At 37.1% G+C, this 21004-nt stretch overlaps 1 protein-coding gene across 12 annotated transcripts in view; it reads left to right on the top strand.

The window, feature by feature from the left end:
- Positions 1 to 21004, top strand: part of B3GALT1 (beta-1,3-galactosyltransferase 1) — a 201261-nt gene that overhangs the window by 130388 nt on the left and 49869 nt on the right. For 7 of the 12 annotated variants that reach the window (XM_068948702.1, XM_068948693.1, XM_068948701.1 and 4 more), the window contains one exon: positions 8986 to 9090. The gene's annotated coding sequence lies outside the window, so the exon portion shown is untranslated. Of the gene's footprint in view, positions 1 to 4396; positions 4491 to 6907; positions 6986 to 8985; positions 9091 to 21004 lie in introns of all 12 variants that reach the window. The other 5 variants (XM_068948704.1, XM_068948697.1, XM_068948703.1 and 2 more) reach the window with 3 other exon arrangements.

Genomic DNA, 21004 nt, shown 5'->3' with positions numbered 1-21004 from the left:
GAAATTCTCTTTGAAAGGAGTTTCTTAGATATTTTTATGCAAGAAAAGAATCGAAAGAAAAAATTTTTTGGACAGGATCTATTCATGAACTGCATCTAGTGAAGATCGCTCAGATTGTGATCACAGAGTCAGTGCCATTTAATTAGTATTTAAGTACGTGTACTGTAGCTACATTTAATTACAGTCCCAGATTCCTATCTACTATCCAACAGATGATTGCTACTATTCGGCATTCAAACGGCTTCCAAGAAAATAGGAAGTGAAAAGCCTAATATGAATAGCAATCAGCAATAGAGCATGCTGCTACACAAAACAAGCATACAGTAAATGCTAGATCACATCAGAAGAAAACCTAATCACCAAATCATTATTAAAGTCCTAAAGCAAAAAAGGTGCTAAACTAAGGTCTCCTTTAGTTTCTCTAGTGGTATTTCATGCTTTCTCTTTGTTTAGATTCTGGTCTTACATTTCAGTCCTACAAGAAGACAAGCTTGTAGGGTGCCCATACGATCCCAGTGTCACAGAGAAACCTAAATAATCAGAACCTTTGGATATATATTTCTCAGGGCAAGTCTGAGCACTGCATCTGTATTGATGCAATATGCTGTATACTGCTATTCACCACACTGCATGCTGTCGTACTTTGTGATACAATTATGTCACTGGCTCCACCTCTTCAATTGAAGAATGTGCAACTGGTATCCGAGACAGAGAGGCTCACAATTAAAAGTAATATTGCAGTCAAGTTATTCTTGACCTTCAAATTAATATACATATACTATTTTTCCAAATTGCAATGGTCTCTCTTTAGTTCCTCCAAGCACACTGTTTATTTTGTCCACACAGAAATCAGTTGGAAAAATCAAGCATGTATGAATAACGCATAGTTAGGCCTGCTAAGCTCTACTCATTTAAAATTGCATTCTAAGTTCAGTTCCCTAAATACCTTTAAGAGATTTTTTCTTAGGTGAATAATTACAGCTTAAACCATAAACACTATGTATGAGCCATTCACCCAGTGTAACAGAGAGAACTAAAAAGAAAGGCTAGCATTCCCGGAGATATGCTGATACAATAGGTGATGCCCCATAACCTGCATCCCGTAGGAATATCTCAGAAATATCCTGAAAGGCAACATCCTTAGCTGTCCCGCTGCACCCGCAGGAGACCCTCCCCGCCTGTGCCGCTGCACTCTTCAGGGCGCGCGTTACAATTTGCCAGCCAGCTACCGCAAACAGAATGAACAGGGAAAGTAATTTTGGTCTCTTTCCTCATGCTGATGATTTTCCCAAAGCATGTGTGGGATCTCTAGGAAATCTATCACTTGCAAATTTGGCTGAATTTAGCAGCCCAGAACAATGGTTAAATATTTTTTAAATAAGTGGTTAAATGTTAAGAAGAGATAGACAAATGATTGCATCAGACTCATTTTTTGGAAAACACACATAAAAATTGAAGGCTGAATTCTGCTGTCCTGCCTAATCCCTGGGAATTAATTTGAGCATAAACTGTGGGATCAGCTCTGTAAATAACAACAATAATAGCGGTAGAGTGAGACAGAGCTGCAGTTTGCCAAATGGGAAAGAAGAGTTTGGTGGGGAAGAATGTTATATTTTCAAATTTAGTAAAATGCATTATAAACAATCATAATGCACAAAATAAAACTCATTGGCAAGGGTCCTTATATCAACACTTGCTAGTTTTAAAAGCACCAGCTGCTAGACCTGGTGTAGTTTCAAAAACAAATGCAAAAAGGTAAGTGACAAATACACACAAGTACAAAAAAACTGTACTTCATTACTGAAAGAATGATTTCCATACAGATTTTAAGTTTTAATGGGACTAAGGTTACTGCTGCACCTATGGAAAAAAATATATATGTGACTATATATATATATGTGTGTGTGTGAAAAATATATATGCTGCTAGAAGGTGGGAAGATTAAATGAAGATGGACAAATAGATCAGTTCACGGGGTTAAACAGCCAAATGCAAACTTCTTCACATGCAACACTAGTGCTACAATCACAGCACAGCTCAGTGATATGAAAATCTTGACTTAGTTTATGCACATAAAGGCCTTTTATTTTCACCTAACTGAATGACTCCCTTTGCTGATAGGATTACATTCCTGTGCGTTGGAACTGAATACAAGAGCTGTCCTTTACTTCAGACGTTTTGAGAGCTGCTGACCTAGAATTTTGTGTTTTAATTGTGTCTTCCATTGACTTCTGTTGGTTTACAACCTGAAATCAGTGAATACTGTAGTTCATTTACAAGTCTTGCTTTATTGTATTGGCACTTTGAACTGATCATAGCTATAAAATATGTCAGTGGTATAACTGTAAGATAAAATTCCACAGGATTTTAGCTAATATTCTAGAAAAGCAAATAATAAAGAACTCAAGGATGAATATACAGGAAACGATCCAGTTCCCCTACAGATCTGATTGTTACCACTTAAGGGCATGCAGATTTCTCCTCACTGTTGGGAATTTGTTTAACTTTTTCATCATCCTCTCATACAATACTGTCTATTTTTACTGTTGACATATTTTCATCTTTAAAAAAATTCAGAAACCCAGCTTTACCTGCCTATCTTGCCAAATGTGAATAAAATTCAAACCAAAACGTATCAACTATTTCTGCGGATACCCAAGGTATTCATTCATTTCTCCTTACTTCCTTCTACTTTTAACTTGGATTTATAAATGCAGTCATTCCTTTGGTGTAACAGATTGTTAATTGAAGGAACTGGAATTCTGAGACAACCATCAAATATTGTAATATTTTTAATAGAATCATAAATATTGGCAACAATACAATGCTTACAAGGAAGTCTTAATCTCTTCTGGTTGTAAATAAGAACTGTGCTCTTAGACTTTACAGGGCTTAAAGATTATATAAAAGGCCCCAAAGTCCAAGAAGCATGACAAACTGCAAGAACAGACAACACTAGCAAGGAGTAGCAGAGGAGACTGACAGGACTATGATCAGGTGACCACTTCGCGATGGGAACCTGAGATAAGCGGCAAGTCCAAGCTTATATTAGAACTCCCATTAAAGTCTCTGCTCAACTTCCCACTTTGTTCATAGATGAGAAGATCTAGTTATATGATCCTAAGTCAGAATTGGAGAAAGGATGGAAATGTAAGGGTTTGAGAAACATGAGCATTGCCACAGAAGTCCACTCAAAGACAAAATTTCTCTACAAACTGTGGGAAAGATACAGCACAAGCAGAAGTGCTTGTGATGCCCAGAAGGAACATCAGTTAATTTCTGCTCCAAGAATATACCCTAAAGGTATCAGAGTCCTCACATAATCATTGTCTGATGAGAATATTCATACATCTTTCATATTTGTACATTTCATATTTGTAAATTTGGCGCTGTGTGTTTTATTTCCTTTTTTAGTGTCTAGAATTCTAGAAGGGAGGTGGGTAGGGGAAGGAGTCCAAGATGCAAGAGCACCTGAAGGAACTGATTGAGAACTAAGCTAGAACAATGCTCAGCTGCACCTGTTTCTCACAGTCTGGCCTGAAAAAATCAGAGCTGATTGCACTAGCTGTGATTACCCACCACCAATTGCCATCCGTGATGCCTCCACGTATCAGCTTAGTAGAAAGGAAGTATGTTGTGCATAGGCAGAGTAATAGAATCAACCTAATTAGTCTTCTGTAAAGTTAATTATAGTACCGTTACCTGTTTACTTTGTTTTTCTGTAAAATGAGAATAAGGCTTGAACAAGGACAAGGCACATATGTACTGTATGTGTAAGTTCCCTTTACAGGGTATAACTCACTGCAGCAATGCTTTGAAGTTAATGTACCTCCCCAGTTCATTATAGATAAAAAATACTGTTTCTTCCTATGATATATTAAGCATCAATCACGTAAACAACTTCTGAATTTCACTACTGATACTGCAGAAACAGCAATAGTGATTTCTTTCCATATATTTGAGATATATCAAGATAAGCAGCAAACTAACTCTTCAAAAACTCCCAAACTGATATTAATTACTTTTCTAAATTTTTTTAACGAAGACTTCAGAACTTTTCCATAACCCAGAGAAGAGCTTAGTTTTATTTCCAGCATTGCAAAACAGTAATGGTTTAATAATTAATATTTGATAGAAGAATGAATGTTCACTAATGTAAATGATTTTGAATTTTGAAAAGTCTTTGGTTCAGTTTCACAAAGCGACAAATGATTTTTTAGATTGGATGCATTAGAGAGCAAGAACTTGCTGGAAAAGAGACAACTCAAGAATATTTCTAACAGGAACCATTTCCACTAGGAAGAAAAATAAAATGCCTTTTTCTAAAGGATAAGGAGTTATTTTTACCAGTCTATTTTCTTACGTTTAAGTGGTATTTTTTTTCTTTTAATGACAGATGCTATGGCAGTGGATTTATGTTTTAGGAGAATACAGAGCAAGCAGCGAGTGAAATTATATGCTCAATACAGATCTCATGCAATAATGATAAAGTAAGTGTAAAATGACTGTAACCAAAGCAGATGCTTTATGAAGTAAAATCTCCTCTAAATTCCGTATGTGCAGGCACTATAGAGAAAATGGGAATACATTAAAAAAAGCTGAAATTGTAGACTAGACAAGCCCAAAAGTTTTAATAAGACTGTACAATATTATGATAAGCCTCTATTTAAAATACACTCGGCCTTTGTCATTGCAGTATAAAGCAGATAAAAACTTTGAGAGATATAGAGGAACATAATTAGAAATCAGGCTGGAATGGAGTCACGGTACTCAACCAACACCAGCAGACCAGCTCTGAGACCCTCAGCTATGATGAGAAGTTCTGCTGACCACAGCACTAAGAAAGACTTATTCAAATGACTGTGGACAGCCCAATCGGACCTTGGTCTTTACTTAATTTAAACATATTAGAACGTCAGTTTAGTAAGCGTGACATAAACTTTGCAATAAATAGCTATTTAACAAAGCCTACCACTGCTACTAACTAAAGGAGTAATCACTTCATCACAATACAGAGCGGTCACTATAAAAGAATTGGGCGTTTATAGTCAAACTTGTAATCCTTACACTCTCATGCACACACGGACGCCAATAGGACTCTAAAGAAAGATTAGCCTGATTTACAAAAACAGTTACAGAAAATAATAAGAACCACAAAGCAGATTTCATTCTAAAAAATTAAAGTTTTAAGGTTTGTAGTTCTTAATCAACCGCTCACCCGTCCTCAACCTTAAGTACAGCAAGTACGATCATGTCATAACCTTTTTCTCTTTGCCTGAAAAAACTGTTATTGAATCTTACTGAACTACTCCAGCTGGATTAACTGGATGGTGAGATTTGAGCACTGGACTGCCTATTCCCTCAGGCAAGGATATATGTGTTCCTACACCTTTCCTTTTGGGTGGAGTCAGTGAAATAAGGCCATTGCCCAAATGCCTGTGAAAGACAGATGATATAAAACAAATCATACACTAGACCTGGTCCTCTGCAATGATAAAGTTTTGAGGAAGCTGAATGTCTGGTGGGGAATAAAAGTGGGCTGAAGAAAATGAATGTGCCTTAAATATGGTCTTCATTGTTTTCTTGAGTTATTTAGTTACACATCCCCCTCCTTCCTCCTAGGAAGATGTATCTTGACAGCCATGCCACAGATCGATCATTATCACAAAATCAGGTTCCCTTAACACAACCTCTTCTGCTTAGCACCTTATTTTTACATCTCCAGTATTTTGCACCTGCTTGAAGAAGTTTTATATATACAAATTCAAAAAGTATCCAAGAAAAAGCAACATAATCCATTATACTTGTAAAAAGGTTGTCACTAGACTGAAGACAGCATTACTGGAAATTCAGAGTTGGGTATTTTCAAATTGATCTCATTTACAGGTGGTCCTATACTTACTACACACAGACAACATCGTGTTTTGATTTCTGTCTCTATTGCTGGAAATTGTTAATACTCATTTGAGGAAAATATTCTGAAGAATCTCTCCAGACTCCCCATCCTATTCTATCTTGTTTGCTATTTGCAGCATATAAGAGACAGGCACCAATCCCTAGGGCAGCTGGGAAGGAGCAGCTCATATCCACATAGCTCAGGCCTAGCAGGAATAGACTGGCCATGTTCTTACTGCATAGATATGCGTCTCATATAGCAATTTACAGTGTCTAATTGTGTTGATTTTGCCACAGGTTCTTCTGAAGGCATCTAAATGTCTTGCTTGGGAAAGAAACTTGCAAGTGCATAGATATATGTGGTATGGAGGATCAGGGGACCGGGGACCAGAGCTTCAAATGAAAGAAGTTAGCCTGATGAACAGATAGATGCATCTTCTGAAAACCGATCTTATTTTTTCTTCCTTAGTCTCATCCTTTTTACTCTCTCACCAAGTTACATATCACTTAAACTTACTGCTGATAAGTACTGACTGCAGCACAGCCTTTTCCCTTTCCTTGGCCTATCTTCTCTGAGTCTAGCCTACCTAGATCAGAATAATTACACTACTCTTCCATACTAGTATCAAGATGCTCCTGACACTATAATCGTCCAGGTTTCAATGAGCTGAAGGGTTATCTATTAAGGCAGTCTTAGTAGTGGCCATTACTTCTCTAACAGGGATTGAAGAGCAACTAGTTTGTGTGTTGCAAGCTTGTTTTCAAAAGAATTACAAGAGTAAATAGTAAATTCCAGCCCAAGTTTCATTCCCAAAGTAATTCTATGTTTTCAAAGGATTAAGTTATAATTTCTTTCCATCTTTAAACTGCAGAAATTGGAAAGAGTTCCTCACTGCTTTGACCCTGGTTAAGATTTTAAACAGTCTCTTTCAGATAGATGGCTTCAGAAAACTGGATAGTTTATCTCCTACCTGCTTAAAAGAAACATTACTTCATATCTTTTTTATTCCAGATGCAGACTCAGATGAGAAGAGGACTAAGCGAACGGGGGTGGGAACCAAAATGATCTGTTATGGAGATATGACATTCTGTAAGAGTCTCAGTGGGGAAGAAAAATGGCAATTGTGTCCAAGTTACTGCAACTCAGAAATTTTAATGAAGAAAGTGACAAGCACTATGAGCATTAATATTTGTATCTGCATAAATAGAGCAGTTCTGAAACCAATTTTAGATCAGTAATGTTTTCTGATTGAAGGAAACAGTGAACAATGATTTCTCTTCCACTGCAGTTACGAAATCAAGCCAAAGCATTTTCCTTCCCATTTATCCCACTATACAACCTCTGAACTATTTTACCTCATTCTTAGACTATGTCCTAAACAAACAGAGATTTGTTGCAAGGTGGGAAGAAAAGACGATGAGCTTTGAAGAGGTTTGCTTATGACTCAAGACCGTAACTCAGCTTCTAGCAGTCATGGTAACCAGCGCTGCAATGTTCATCTGAAATGAGATAACACTGTTCTACATAGGGAAGATAACCTACAACCAGCTAACAAAGTTAAAAATTCCAGGTCTTGCCACACTAAGCTCTAAATTGCATTTAGCAGATTGAGAGACAAAGTCTAAACTTTTTTTTTTTTCCCCTCATATGAGGACAAGACACCTCACAAAATTTATGTTTTATTACAACAACTGTGAGCCTAGCCCCTAACATTAAGATTTCTTTAAAATTAGAAAATTAGTTTGAAAGATTAAGAAAATAAGGGAATTTTTCATTCAGACTAGTCATAAGAAAATTTAAAGCAAAATGGCATAAAATCTCTGATAGAAAGCCAATTCAAAAATATTTGAGTTACAGACTTACCAGACGTTTGCCTACGTTACACCAAAAAATGCCTCCATGCAAGAAAACTTCCTGATACAAACTCAGCAATCATGAGAATAGTTCTGTATTCTGACCTATGTTTCTCTCTTTCTTTCTCAAGTGTTTTGAATACAAGGGTGATTTTTATTTGTATTCTACAATTTTAAAAGTCCACTAATTGCAAAACATTCTAAAATAAATGGAAATTGTCTGGATGGGCACCATCCAATTTTTAATGGACAGGTGTTCATATAAAAATTCAACAGCATCGGCAGCAAACTGGCAGCTACCAGGAGGAGGGGTGCCTAGAAATGATTTGGCTCGCAGCTGAACTTCCTATTTAACCACGGGGATGATCAAATTAAGTCAAGGTCAAGTATGTAAGCAGAGCAGCTGTGCCATGCAGCAGACAAGGACTGCTGGTGTATATATATAGTTGATCTGTGTTGATTTTCTAGCTAATCCACTGTTCTAGCCTTGCGATTCAAGGCTGCTGCAAGAAAGAGAGAGACCTCCTGGACTCTCAGGCCTTTCACCAGGGGCACCCAGGTGCTGCTGCTTCCCAGCTTGCCTGAAACCGCTGGGTGCAGCGGGCCCTGTCCCGCTCGCTGCATCCCCAGCACCCACCTCGCGCCTGCCGGGAAAGCTGCCTGCCTTGCTGCTACGGCACGAACAACCAGCAGCTCTTCCCTTCCTCACATAAGAGCAATGCTTAAATCTCCATAACAGCGTCAAACAGTTGCACTGGGGTGAGGATTTCACCTGCAGAAAATTTTACTCTAAAACAGAGCCTATGTGGAACTTCCACAAACTACTACAAAGACACTCTTTTATTCAGAAGAGAGTGTTCTTGTGCTGTGTAATGCTTTGGCTTCATCATCTATGATTTTGTGTTTCAATAAATGGGAAAAAAATTGGTTCTTGGCAGTTAATGCACAGGTACTGAAAATGGTGGCTGTAATTTCTTGGTACCCATCTGTCCTTCCCTTACCCCATCTGTTTCTTTCACTCAGCGCGCTGGAATCTTGCTTCAGGAAATGCAATTGAAGCTCCTAGTGTAGCACAGCGTAAGGTACCTAGTTACCCAATTGAAATTGACGTGTTGAAAATAAATCACTGTCCTTGTATTCTGTAGAAGGCAACAGACATTGATTTTGTTGCTAATATATCTGAGCAATTCTTCTTTCAACAAAATATAACTGTCAGTAAATTTCCTCTAATTTCAGACTGTGCACTTCAAAATAATGCCACGAAGGATCCTCATTTTAATCAGCTATTGATTACAGCTGGGGGAATTCTCACAGACTTCACTTGATGCTGCTTCTTAAGTGGTAAGTACCTATATAACTGTATGATATTATAAACTGTTTATCAGGCTTTTTAGCTAAAAACAGTACAAATTGACAATATTATATGATTTATTTGGATAGTATAGCTTTTATTAAACTATGGTGACTGACTTTTATTTTTTTGATTATATTTAATAGTTCTCCGGCCTAACGATGATTAAAGATTTTGATTTGACTCTTTACACTAAATATAAATGTTTACACTAAATATAAGTGTTTAAAAGAAGAACAAAACAAAACCCTTTGCCCTTTCCAACCCAACACAGGTTGAAATTAATTCTTTGTGAAGTTCTGAGTAGTGTATTTCTCCAGTACAAAACCCAATACTGAAAACATTTATTCTATTGGATACTGCAAAAGAAAGACATTTCCACTTTTAACTCAACAGTAAGGCAGTGTTGTAAGTGAGGTCACTTGAAGGTCAAGAAAGGCTTTCTTTCTTTTTTTTTTTTTTTTTAAAAAGATGAGCACTTTAAATATAAGCTTTTCAGTATTCATCACGCCTTTCTTTTCATGATATCTAGAATGCATAAGTCCCTTAAATACTTTGTTTTATGCATTTACCATTTCATTAACATTATCATACTAAAAGGGCATAGCTATATTTTATTTGCAATTATGGACTTCTGACTAACACTGAGTCCATATAAAAAACACTATTCAAGAATGCTAGCCTGCAGAACACAGTTCACAGAAACATGCATACAAAACACACAACTTTATGGCTATAACAATATTAACTCCACTCTCACCACCTTCTTTTTTTTTTTTAATCCCACATGTGATATTACCAAAATTTCAGTAGCATAACTTTCTGCAGTAATTTTACTCACTCAGGAGTAAATTACTGAACTTCTTGACACATAAAAGGAGCCTTTATATAATACGAAGTTTTAAAAATATACAGTGAGAACTTAAGTTGCCAGTGTTGGAAATGTTTTTCCATGATGAAAAATGAAAATAAGTGCTAGTAATAACATTTTGTAAAACAGAATTTTCATCTTAGAGATCCAATTTTTATGATGTAGGTGACAAAAAAAGAGGACTGTAATACTTATAATCTTTACATATAAATTTAAATACATATAAACCCATATTTCCTTCGTATGACAAGAGTTTACTTACAAATGAAAGCAAATAGAGAGTAGCTGGTATTAATCATACAGAAAAAAATGAAAGGCTATACCTCCTACAGTCTTTAAAAAAGTATTAATAATAAACTATTTGCATAAAGTTAAAGCAAGGAAACACTTGTATATGAGAAAACATGCCTCTCTGTGACATCTGCAAGCTACTTCTCTTGATCTGCTCTATGAATAGAAATGAATTATGAACAGTCTAAAACCAAGATAATGCCCTAGAAAATGAGTGACTGTCTTTGTTAAAGATGCTCAAAATAGTAGAAATAAATCTGTATCATATACATACACAGCCATTAAACACATCTGAATAGAAATTCTTTCTGGCTCTAGTCTTCCCTCTTTTATAATAAATGGTCAAACTCCCATTAAAGTAATTGAAAGTAGATCAGGCCCTGATGCATCCTTCCTCTAACAACATTTTCTGGCCTACCCAGTTTCAGTATGAACTGTGAACGGCAGAAGAACTGTACAGGCTCTAGGGAAGAAAGCAGGCAGGTTTCCACATGACGCCAGAGCTCTGTCCTCCGTGAGGACGGAGATCAGCAACTCAGTTGCTCTTCACTTTGCTTTCCTACTCATGATCCAAAAACAGTGGCTTGGGGAGGCGGCAGTAACAAAACCCGTCGCTCCCCGGGAATTAGCGCTTTGATCGGAGTTTTAATTTTAAAAAACTTCATTCAACTCCGTTTATAAATGCAATTCAAAAACAAATCTGACTCAAGGCTAAATTCCAAAGCCCAGAGCTGACACACTATAGAGGTCAGCAGTGAAGCTGGGATTTCGGGTTAACATGCTGAGTCAGCACTGTCAAGGTTGGTGTTAGGGTGTCTTGGCTTCCAGAGGTATCTCAGTTGCTGCTACGCAGCTACCCAGCCTTTGGGCAATTAGGGCTTTCCAGACTTGCTGTGGAAGCGTGTATCAAAGTGTTTCTCAGAGCAAACAGCAATCTGTTTTGAAGTTAGCACAAGGAGGCTGATAAAAGATTAAATAAAAGCTAGGGCAGCCCCTCAGAGCTGGCAAAGGGCCATTAGAGGGATTGAAATAGAAAGAAGTGGTAGAAACTCATCTTCCTTTGGACTCCAGGGAGGCGGTGGCGGCTGGATGGAGCTGCAGAGCTCAGCTGTGGTAAAGAGTTTCATGCTGGATCTCACAGAATTAAATACAGTCTTGGCCTTTATTTTCAGACATCTGCACTAAGGAAAGGGAGATTAAGCAGCCAGAAATGACAGTCTTTCAAAAGGCAGAGTTACTCAGGAATCCTATCCATGTGATTGCAGCTACTTGCAAAAATTGATTCATCAGGATACAGCACTGAGCCACAGTTCACAGTTTTAGCACCATGCAACCATCCAGTTGCCAAAAAAAACCCTGTCCCATTCAAACAGAGTACAAACTGGCAACCTGCTATGCTGCTTTACAAAATCCTCATGGGAGAAGAACTCTTTAGGTTTCCCTTAACTCACCATCTCTCCACACAAAAAGTCAGAACGCACGAACTTGCATGCAACAGCTTTACCACCCAGCTGCCGCCGTTAAATGTTATCCTCCCACCCCGTGCTAATGAAGACACTATTGTGTATCACCTCACTAATAGCATATTCATTTCCTGTGAAGAAAATAAACCAAAGCAACAAAATACATCTAAGAGCGCAAAAAAGTATAGCCTAGGATTCGACATACAACTCAGTGCACATGCTTTCTATTTGCTGTTTCTTGCTACCTCGACATAAGAGCAGAATTGTGCACGATTATACAGGGAGCGCTCAGGGCCAGCGGGAGGCAGCCACTGTAGTCTAGACTCATCCTAGGCTGTGCCTTCACAGATCTATTTCAGACCAGATGGACGTTAGCCTAAATAGCATTTACTTGAGTTTCAAACAAATTACACATTCTTAACCCCAACTTACAGTTTCAGAGTGCAACAACATTTTAATTTAGCCTAGAGTGAGGACAAAATGAATCCTTTAAGTCTAAGCAGGTGAGCTGCACATATTAAATGAGAAACTGGCAGCATCATTTAGAGCAAAAGCAATTAGATAACCGGAAAATGCCTTTAAATGGTTAAAGAAGCAGTTATTTTCATTTCCAGCTACTTTAGACCATGAGACTGTAACTTGAAAATCCAGTCATGTCTTTTGGTTTATAGACAGCCAAATTCAAAATTTTAGCTTTCTGTGGATAACTAATCAGAATTCAGTCTTGATTCTAGATGTTACTGTTAATGTAAAAAACTTGCATAATACTGAAAGCTGAAAATGCAGTGTCAAATAAATGAACTTAACATAGAAATAACAGGGCCTGTTGCATTTTTCTAATTTTTCATATTTAATTACCTGAAAACTTCCACTTCTGAATTCTAATTCACCAACAAATTACTTCATTAACATAAAGTTATGATTGCCTGTGGTGTTTCATGTCCTTCTAGAAGGCTGACTTGAAAAACATACAAACTTTGGCAGGGGGAGGGTGGCAAGAAGGAAGCAAATCAGAACATTCGCTGCACAAACTCAAATTGAACGTGGTCTTGGAGGTAAGAACGGAGCAGGAATTACATGGAGCAAGTTACGGGAACTATGACTGCAGGAACCTAGCAAGGAGGAAGGGGGAGAATCCTCAAGGCAGGAGACACAACAGAGCAGCCACCTGCATTAATTTGAAGAAAAAAAAATAAGATTGTTGGCAATGAGTTCACCTAGTTTTAAAAACAGAGGGATAATAAACTGTAAAGGTGAAACAGGATTTGCATCATGGTAAGATTGAACACAAGCCAATATACTATACTGATCAAACAACACTGGTTTGGATTCGCATATACAATAGAAGTCCTCCAAAATAATTTTTCCATATGCAGGCTAGACTCAAATCAAAAAACAGATTGCATTGCATAACTTGATGCAGATATACAATGGTTAAAATTCCATAAGCCTGTGTAGGTCACAATTCCCACTGACTTCCACATGAAGTTGTGGGGTTTGGCATTGTCTGTCTTTGAAAATATACATCTATGTGAAATAGAGTATTTTATAAAATGTTTATTGATTCCCTAACTTTATTTTCAAGGTCACATTAATTAGGCTGTTTAAAAGACTGTCCTATAGTATCAGAAAAATATGCACAAAAAATATATTCTGTTCTTGAATTTATTTGGCTACCAATAGCTTCTACATTAGTTAATAGAAAATACTTCAGATAGTTTGAAAAATGTTTTTCTATTAGAAGTGCATAACAGATATAATCTTAAGATTTTGCTAATACATAAAGAATTAAGCTCAGGGAAAGTTCAATAATTCATTGTTGTTAGCAAAATAAACGAAAAAATAGTTAACAGCCATTTCTACTACAGGAATTTTTTGAAATAATTGTTTGATGAATGATTAAAATACAAGAACAACAAGAGATTGAGATAGAAGTAGGAAATATTTTACATTTATATCAATTTGTTGTGCCTTAAAGAGTAAAAAATGTTTCCCAAAAGGAATTTTGACCTTCGAAGAGTATAAGATGCTAGTAACAAAATCTCCCCTATGTTCCACATAAAATAATATCACATACATATGGTTAAACTCCAAACTACTTCAGAGGCAAAGCAGGCAAGCTGAGCAGATAACACATCTAGCACCATGTCAATATAGAACAAACCAGGAAAAAAATGTAAGTGAAAGGAGGAAAGCTAAGTTCTGAGATTATATCATTATCATAGCAAAAGAGATATACATTTTAATCTAATATCACTGTCTCTCAAAGAATATTAATCCCATTTATAAATAAAAAAAAAATTTGTTCCTTTTTCAATGACAATCCAGGGAATAAATCTATGTACAACTTAAAAACAGTACACAGCCTGGATAAAACTTTTTTCAGTTGATCTTCAAGCTGTCCTGCTGCTTTAAAAGCTACATGGATATTCCTACTCAGATATCATTAAGGCCCAAACGACCATCCTGTCAACCTCCTCTTACCCTGTTCCAGAAAACCTGGGGAGGCCTCTCATAAGAGACAGGAAAACATGCTTTCTCATTCAACAGGCTCTTAGCTGTTCTTCTGCATTGAAAACGCTAGGGGATTCCTATAGTAGACAAATTTAATATGGGTAGCAATGATATTAGGAGGCTTGGCTGTACACTCGAAATGCCACTTTCCCCAATCACATGGCAAGAGTTTGAAAATTCACGAACATCAGGGCAAATGTGAATATTCTTCAGGTGAATATGCCAGGGATTCAACAATGCTTCTCTCATCACTGCAGGTTTTCTGCTGCCTGTCCATTTGCCTTAACAAATGGTTCTAAACTTCACTTTGTTTATATGCCCATAAATCTTACCAAATCTGGCTGCTTAACCTTTAGTCACCTTGTTATTATCTTACTTACCAGTTAGTGGTAAGAGTGAATTCTAAAATTTTTCAGCCATTGGATAACCCTTATCTTAACCTAGAATTTGTACTTTCATAGGCATAACTCATTTTTTTCATCAAGTAAAATATTTCAAAAAGCAGCAGCTGTTAGCTGAAATTTGACATTTCATTCCCATATTGGGCTGAATATCACAGTGAACAGAATGAGCTTTGTCACTGATTTTAATGGGACTAGTCTTTTATCTAATTAATATATTCTTCTTAGCAAGATAAAAGATGGTAAACTTCCAGGCTTTAAATTATCACTAGAAAACTCTAGTTTCTTAATCAGAGAATTCTCTAAGAAGCATTTCTGACTTGCACCCAGATAAGTGACACAGAGTGCTGCAGGATATGGCTAGGAAAGCATTATACTTGTCATCCAGAAATAAAACAGATTCCTTTGGAATCTTGCCCTTAATCATATTTGAGCACAGATTCCAGAGACTACGACTAAAATTCATTGCCCTGAATCCCATCTCGTGTCTTCAGTAACATCTAGTTGCCTATCTTCTCCATCCAGATAACTCTACTGAAGACATCCATTACACTAGTGGTCTTCACTTAATTTCAGAAATAGCATGCAGAGCTTAAAAACATACTTGTGACAGCTAGGAAACACAACAAGTATTTTGCTGTATGGGAGTTTCAGTCCTGTTTCTAACACTTGTCAGAACAAAGGCACAAGACTAAGCGAGACACATTTGTATACCTAGAGCCCAAATGAGCTTTCCCATAGAGGAGCTTACAGGAGCGTGCTCCACCCTGTGCTCAGAAAAGTCTGCAGCAGCTCCACCTTTAAGCAATATGATGGAGGCTACATTCTGGTACTCAGGATGGCAAAGCCTGAGGGAATCTCGGAAAGAACAATTTAGGCAGTCTAAATTTCCATTTCTACCTTGAACTCAATTCTAACATTATCATGCAGATGCATTTGTTAATACGTGCTGTGTCGTAAAAAATTGTCTGTTTACAAAAGTGAAAATTATATGACCCAAATATTTGAAACAAAACCCTTTTCTCCAGCAAAATAGAAAAATGGATGAAAATTAATTGAAGGATTCTTTCTCCAGCAAGTATTTATCAGAACTTTTGCTCATCTAATTGTTTACAAAGGCAAAAGGCAGTCAAATAGTTTTTTCAAATTAGGAATGAATTGAGGTTATTTCATGAAGCTTGAGTCATGTTTAGTTCTTCCTCTTCAGAGGTTTTTTTTTTTTTTTCCCTGAAAAAGATATAGGAATGGGTTCAGTTGTGCCAAATTAAGGACACAATGACAATTCAATAGATAGGATATCAGATTCAAACCCAGCATTCTTTTCTGTCAAAGAAAAAAAGGTGCCTCTTAGTACAAAAAGCAGTATTCTTTTAGTCTCGCTATCTTTAACACTGCCATTATAATTTCTTACTAGGCAGCACATCAGGTGAGAGCTTCTTTTACCATCCCTCTCTCTTTGCTTGTTGATCACAGCATAGGGATATGCTGTGCTATGATCTGATAGGGGTATCTCTTACGTGGATAAGACTCACACCACTACCACCACCACCACCAGTCAAGCTACATCCCAGCTTCAAAACTGCTTTCAGTAACAGAACAGCAGACATGAGCTCCTTGCCTCCAAAGATAACAAAGTAGGCTTCAAATACATAACAGAAATGATGTATAGGCTAATATTAGGGAGTCTCTTTTTTCCTTTTTAATTGCTAGCTCTTGAGTTCTGTGCATAGATAATCATGTAAAAAAAAAATCCGGTAGAGTTTTTGCGTTCACATAGAAAGAAAAACGTGCCTTTATAAAAACTTTAGCTCTATAGGAACACCAATGATATTTCTGAAAATGTACCTACTTAGAACAAGACTAGTTGGACCTTTAAACTGTGATGCCTGCTGTCTTTCTTTCAGATCAGTGTCTGCTCATCTTAGGAAAATACAGCAGCCAGGATTTCACGAGTTGAAAAACTGCACAGTTTTAATAATACACTGTCACTTCTGTTGCAGTTAATACCTATTTACTTTGTGTTTTGTACTATAATAATTTGTCTACTTGCTTTTGAAATAGATGAGTGACTTTATGATTTTTTTAAAAAGGTAATTTGATTCTTTAATCCAAGACAACTTGCCTAAACAGAAATGATAACCATTAAAAGCAGTATCAAAACATATTACTCACTTCCACTGTTTTGCTAGAATGCCCCTAGGTACAGAAACAATGCTTACTAAATATAAATGAAGGGCAAAATTCAGGCCTATGAAGAGATATATAGTTTATTTGTTAGAACATTCTGGCATATATGCAGATTATCTTGACAATCAATTCACAAAAAAGGTCGGCGAGTTGGGGACCTAGAGGGTACATTTTCAAAGCTTTCCATAAAAGGTATACTCATTAATCCTATTAATGATTAATAAGATTAGTGTATACACTGCTTATGTTGAACTTTTAAAAAGCCATCTATTTAGACCAAATTTGATGAAGTAGGTGAACAAAAAAATCCAAGTAACATGTCAATAACAAGTTATTATTACTTTCTATTCATGTATAAGTTGATCAACAGCACTGTTATGTCTTTATTAGAACTACCAGCACTAGAAAGCAGTAATTCTAAGGCGGATTTTATCATTTCAGTTACTACCATAGAAATGCTCACATCCTGCTGAAACTTCTGGTTTTTCCCTCCTCCCATTGTAAAAATAGGCACCCAAATATTTCTAGAAAAGATGCCACAGAGCATACCTGGGTCCTCTACATTAAAGAGGACATACAGGTTAATGAAAAGCAGGATCAACGTTTCTCCCATGTCTGCACATCTTCCGGTTGCCAAGCTACAAAACACATTCAAGTTTTTTGGGCTTTCACGTATGAAAACAGCTACTGGGGAAAGCGTCCAAACAAACGTCTCGTAGATGAGAGTTTTTCATTTGCTCACCAAACAACCACTACATCACGAGGATCAGCCTTATCCACTTCATCTCTCCCAGGCAATCTAAAAAACTGCACGTTTGGTTGCCTGAGGATTTGCCCTTCTTATCTCTTTAATCTTGACACAAGAATCATAAAAAGCATCAAGTCAAGTCAGTTTTCACAGTTACTATGCTAGGCAGTCTTTATTAGGAACTGAGTCAAAACTACAAGCTCATTTTATACAAGCCACAAAACAGTTTCCATCTGAAAGGGATTTTGGTCAGAGCAAACAACACAAAAGATTCTAAATACTCTGGACGGTGCAAGACAGTGACCCTTACTGCAAAAATAAACTGAATTTGGTTTAATACCTGCCCAATTGCACAACATGTAATCTTTGTGAAATTCTCCCAAAAGATATCCCCTCCCCTAAAATATCAAACAATCTGGAAAATGAAAAGTGGCTCTCAAAAAAAAAAGTGTCTAGCCATTGTGTTTTCTGGTCCTGTGCATCTGGTTCAGTTCTGAAAGTATGACCTATCTAGAGCATTTCTGGATGAAACAGCCAAAGGGCAGAACAACGCCAAACTAGCTGCATCGCCCAAGCAGCCTCAGGCTTCAGCCTCCCACCCACGCAATTCATTGTTACACAGAGGATGGGTGCTAGGGTTCACCGATTACACCCGCAGTCCAAACTTCTCCAGTCAATACTGAGATTAAGCTTACGTAACAGCCAAGATGCACACCTTGCCTACTCCTAGTTTGCTATTAGAATTATTGTGCTGTTTCAGTCACTCTTCAAAGCACTGAAGCTACCAGCAGATATGCTGGAACACATGAGCCTCTCTTGCCAAAACATGGAAATGATTTAACGCACAGTCCAACTCTGAGTATTACTGGAGACGAAAATAGAATTGGATACAGCAGCTTTAAAGGGACAGACTACAACTATAGAATTAAAATTGCATTAGGACATGACAGGTAAGGAAGGGAAACATTTCCCACTTCAGTGGCTGAACACGCTGAGGGTTCATTCCCCCACGATGCTGCACTTTGCAAGGTGAGACATCAGGGAAGGAAGGCATCACCCATCTCTCATCTTCCTTCTCCAGTAATAGTCAGTAGCTGCAATAGTCAGTACATACTGCACATATAATGGGTACTGGTTAAAGGTACCGTATGTCTGTTCAGAGGGGGATTTTTAAGTGTTCTGCTGTAATTCCTTCCCATTTGGCAGTGTGGCTGTAAACCTTGCCCAGTACGCGCTTTCATATAAGGAAAAGCAAGAGCTGTCCTACAGCAGATGAGTGGAATGGAAATATAAGGGGGGAAAAAAAAGAAAAATCTTAATACTCTACCTTAACAAGTACTGGCTAAGATCTGCCTAATTGACTCTTTATAATATTTTCTTGTGTTGGGTCTTTTCTAGTAATTTTAAACTTGTAACGCTACTCCACGTCTCCATACAGCCAATATTGCTGTTTAAAAACATTACTAATTGTTCAGAAAGGTATTTGAACCTTAAAGTGCTCTCAAGCTCCTTGATCCAGAAGTTTGGGTTAGTATTACACAAGTTATTGATGGAAAAGTAACTCAGAATAAAAGTGTTGATTAAAAATAGCTCGATAACATTGTGGTTAACCATAATTTACTAGTCCTACCTCCAGGTGAGTGACTTTTTGGCATATGTTTGGTCATGTTTGTTTTAAAAATTATTTTTATATGTTTATATTTTATGCACGGACTAGAAAAAGTGAGGGGAAAAAAATCACTGCACGGGATACAAAACAACCAGAACTAGATACTTGGAGCAATGCAATCCACAAGTTAATTAAACACACACTAGCCAGTAATTTTGGTAACAGTAATGATCTTTTCATTTACTTCAGAGCTATGTCAACATTATGTTTCAATTTTGCTCTACATATATGCAATTTAAAATAAAAAAAAAAAAAAATCAACGAAAGCCTTTACACACAATATTTCAGAAAAGGTCTTTCTTTTCATTCCAAGTTTAAAAGGGTCACCCGGAGTTCTCTCTCACCGGAGAACGACAGAGTCAATTTCCTTTACTTTTAACTACATATTTGTGCAAAAGTGGCACATGTAAATCAGGTGGATGGCTCCAAGCATCAAACTTTACCCATTCCATTTCAGGAGCATTTTCAATCAAGGTGCTATGAATTAACCATGAGACATATGCAATTAAATGCAAACCACATAGAATTTCAAGGTTCTGTGTACATTTCAGGAGGATCATAGCATTCAAAATATTTAAATAATCAGGTAAGATGTACTAACATGCAAGTGACTGGATGCTTAGCCTACTGGATGCTCTTTTATAGCACTGTCTGCTCTTAAATATCATAAAGATTGTCTAAATGCACACAGGTTAGAAATTTCAGTACACTAAAATCTGTGCCTTAATGCGCCACAATCATTTGCTTTGCTATTAAAGAATGCAAAAAGCGTTTCAAAAAGACTCTTTTAGTTAACTTAGCAACATGGCAAAGGCATAGCAATGTTGCAAGATCATCAAGTCAAGACCATCTTCCTCAATGCAACAAGATGCATCACAATGCAAAGTAAAGGTCTGTTCTAACCTCCTAAATCAAGGAGTCCATGAAAAGTACCATCCAGCCCACCAGCCCCCACACTTTTGTGTTACTACAGCTCAACTATAAATTGAGACAAGAGGAATGAGTGGCCGGCCTATCTTATGCATAATGCATAAATGAGAAACACACAAGAAAATGGCTATGGGCAATTGTTAACACTGCCTAGCCAAAAGACTTTTGCTCTAGAAACATAATAAAAATGCATATTAGCACATCTGGGGTACAATAAAGATCATGAAGGTATCCTAGCACTTTTTCTTGGTGTGCAGGTTCCAAACCCAACATCCAGGATACATGTTGCTTTTTCAAGGGAGCAGTGAGAGGCTTTTGAACAACAGAATCAATTCTTCTAAATCCCAATTTCTGCGACAGCATACAACGCCCCAGCTTCCACCTTTGTCCTTCTATTCCCAGTCTGCGCTATCCTGTAGGCTCTACAGGATTCCTAATGACGTCAGTGGGTTTCAGGGTCATATTCTTGCTGGAATTGTATAGCATTTTACAGTCCACTGTAGCATGTTTATTTACCTTAACTGTTCCTCTTCTCGTTTTTTACTTAATTAAAGCCACATTCAAATGGATAATACAAGCATTTAAATGATCTCTGTGATGGCACTCAAGCTAGTGCAATGTTATAATTGCTATCATTAGAAACCCAACTGTTTATTTACTTGGAATTTACAAAACAGAAACCCCATATTCTCTCCTGCTGTCAATAGCTAATCATTTCTCAGATCCTTACAAATATGTGCATACAAATTTCAATTTTCACAGAATAAAATGTTAGGACATCTTTAACAATACGGAAGGAGTCAAGTAGTTTCTTTAGAAACCTGCTTCTG

This window comes from Struthio camelus, chromosome 6, assembly GCF_040807025.1.
Source record: "Struthio camelus isolate bStrCam1 chromosome 6, bStrCam1.hap1, whole genome shotgun sequence".
NCBI lineage: Eukaryota > Metazoa > Chordata > Aves > Struthioniformes > Struthionidae > Struthio > Struthio camelus.
This window is presented reverse-complemented; position numbering and strand designations above follow the sequence as displayed.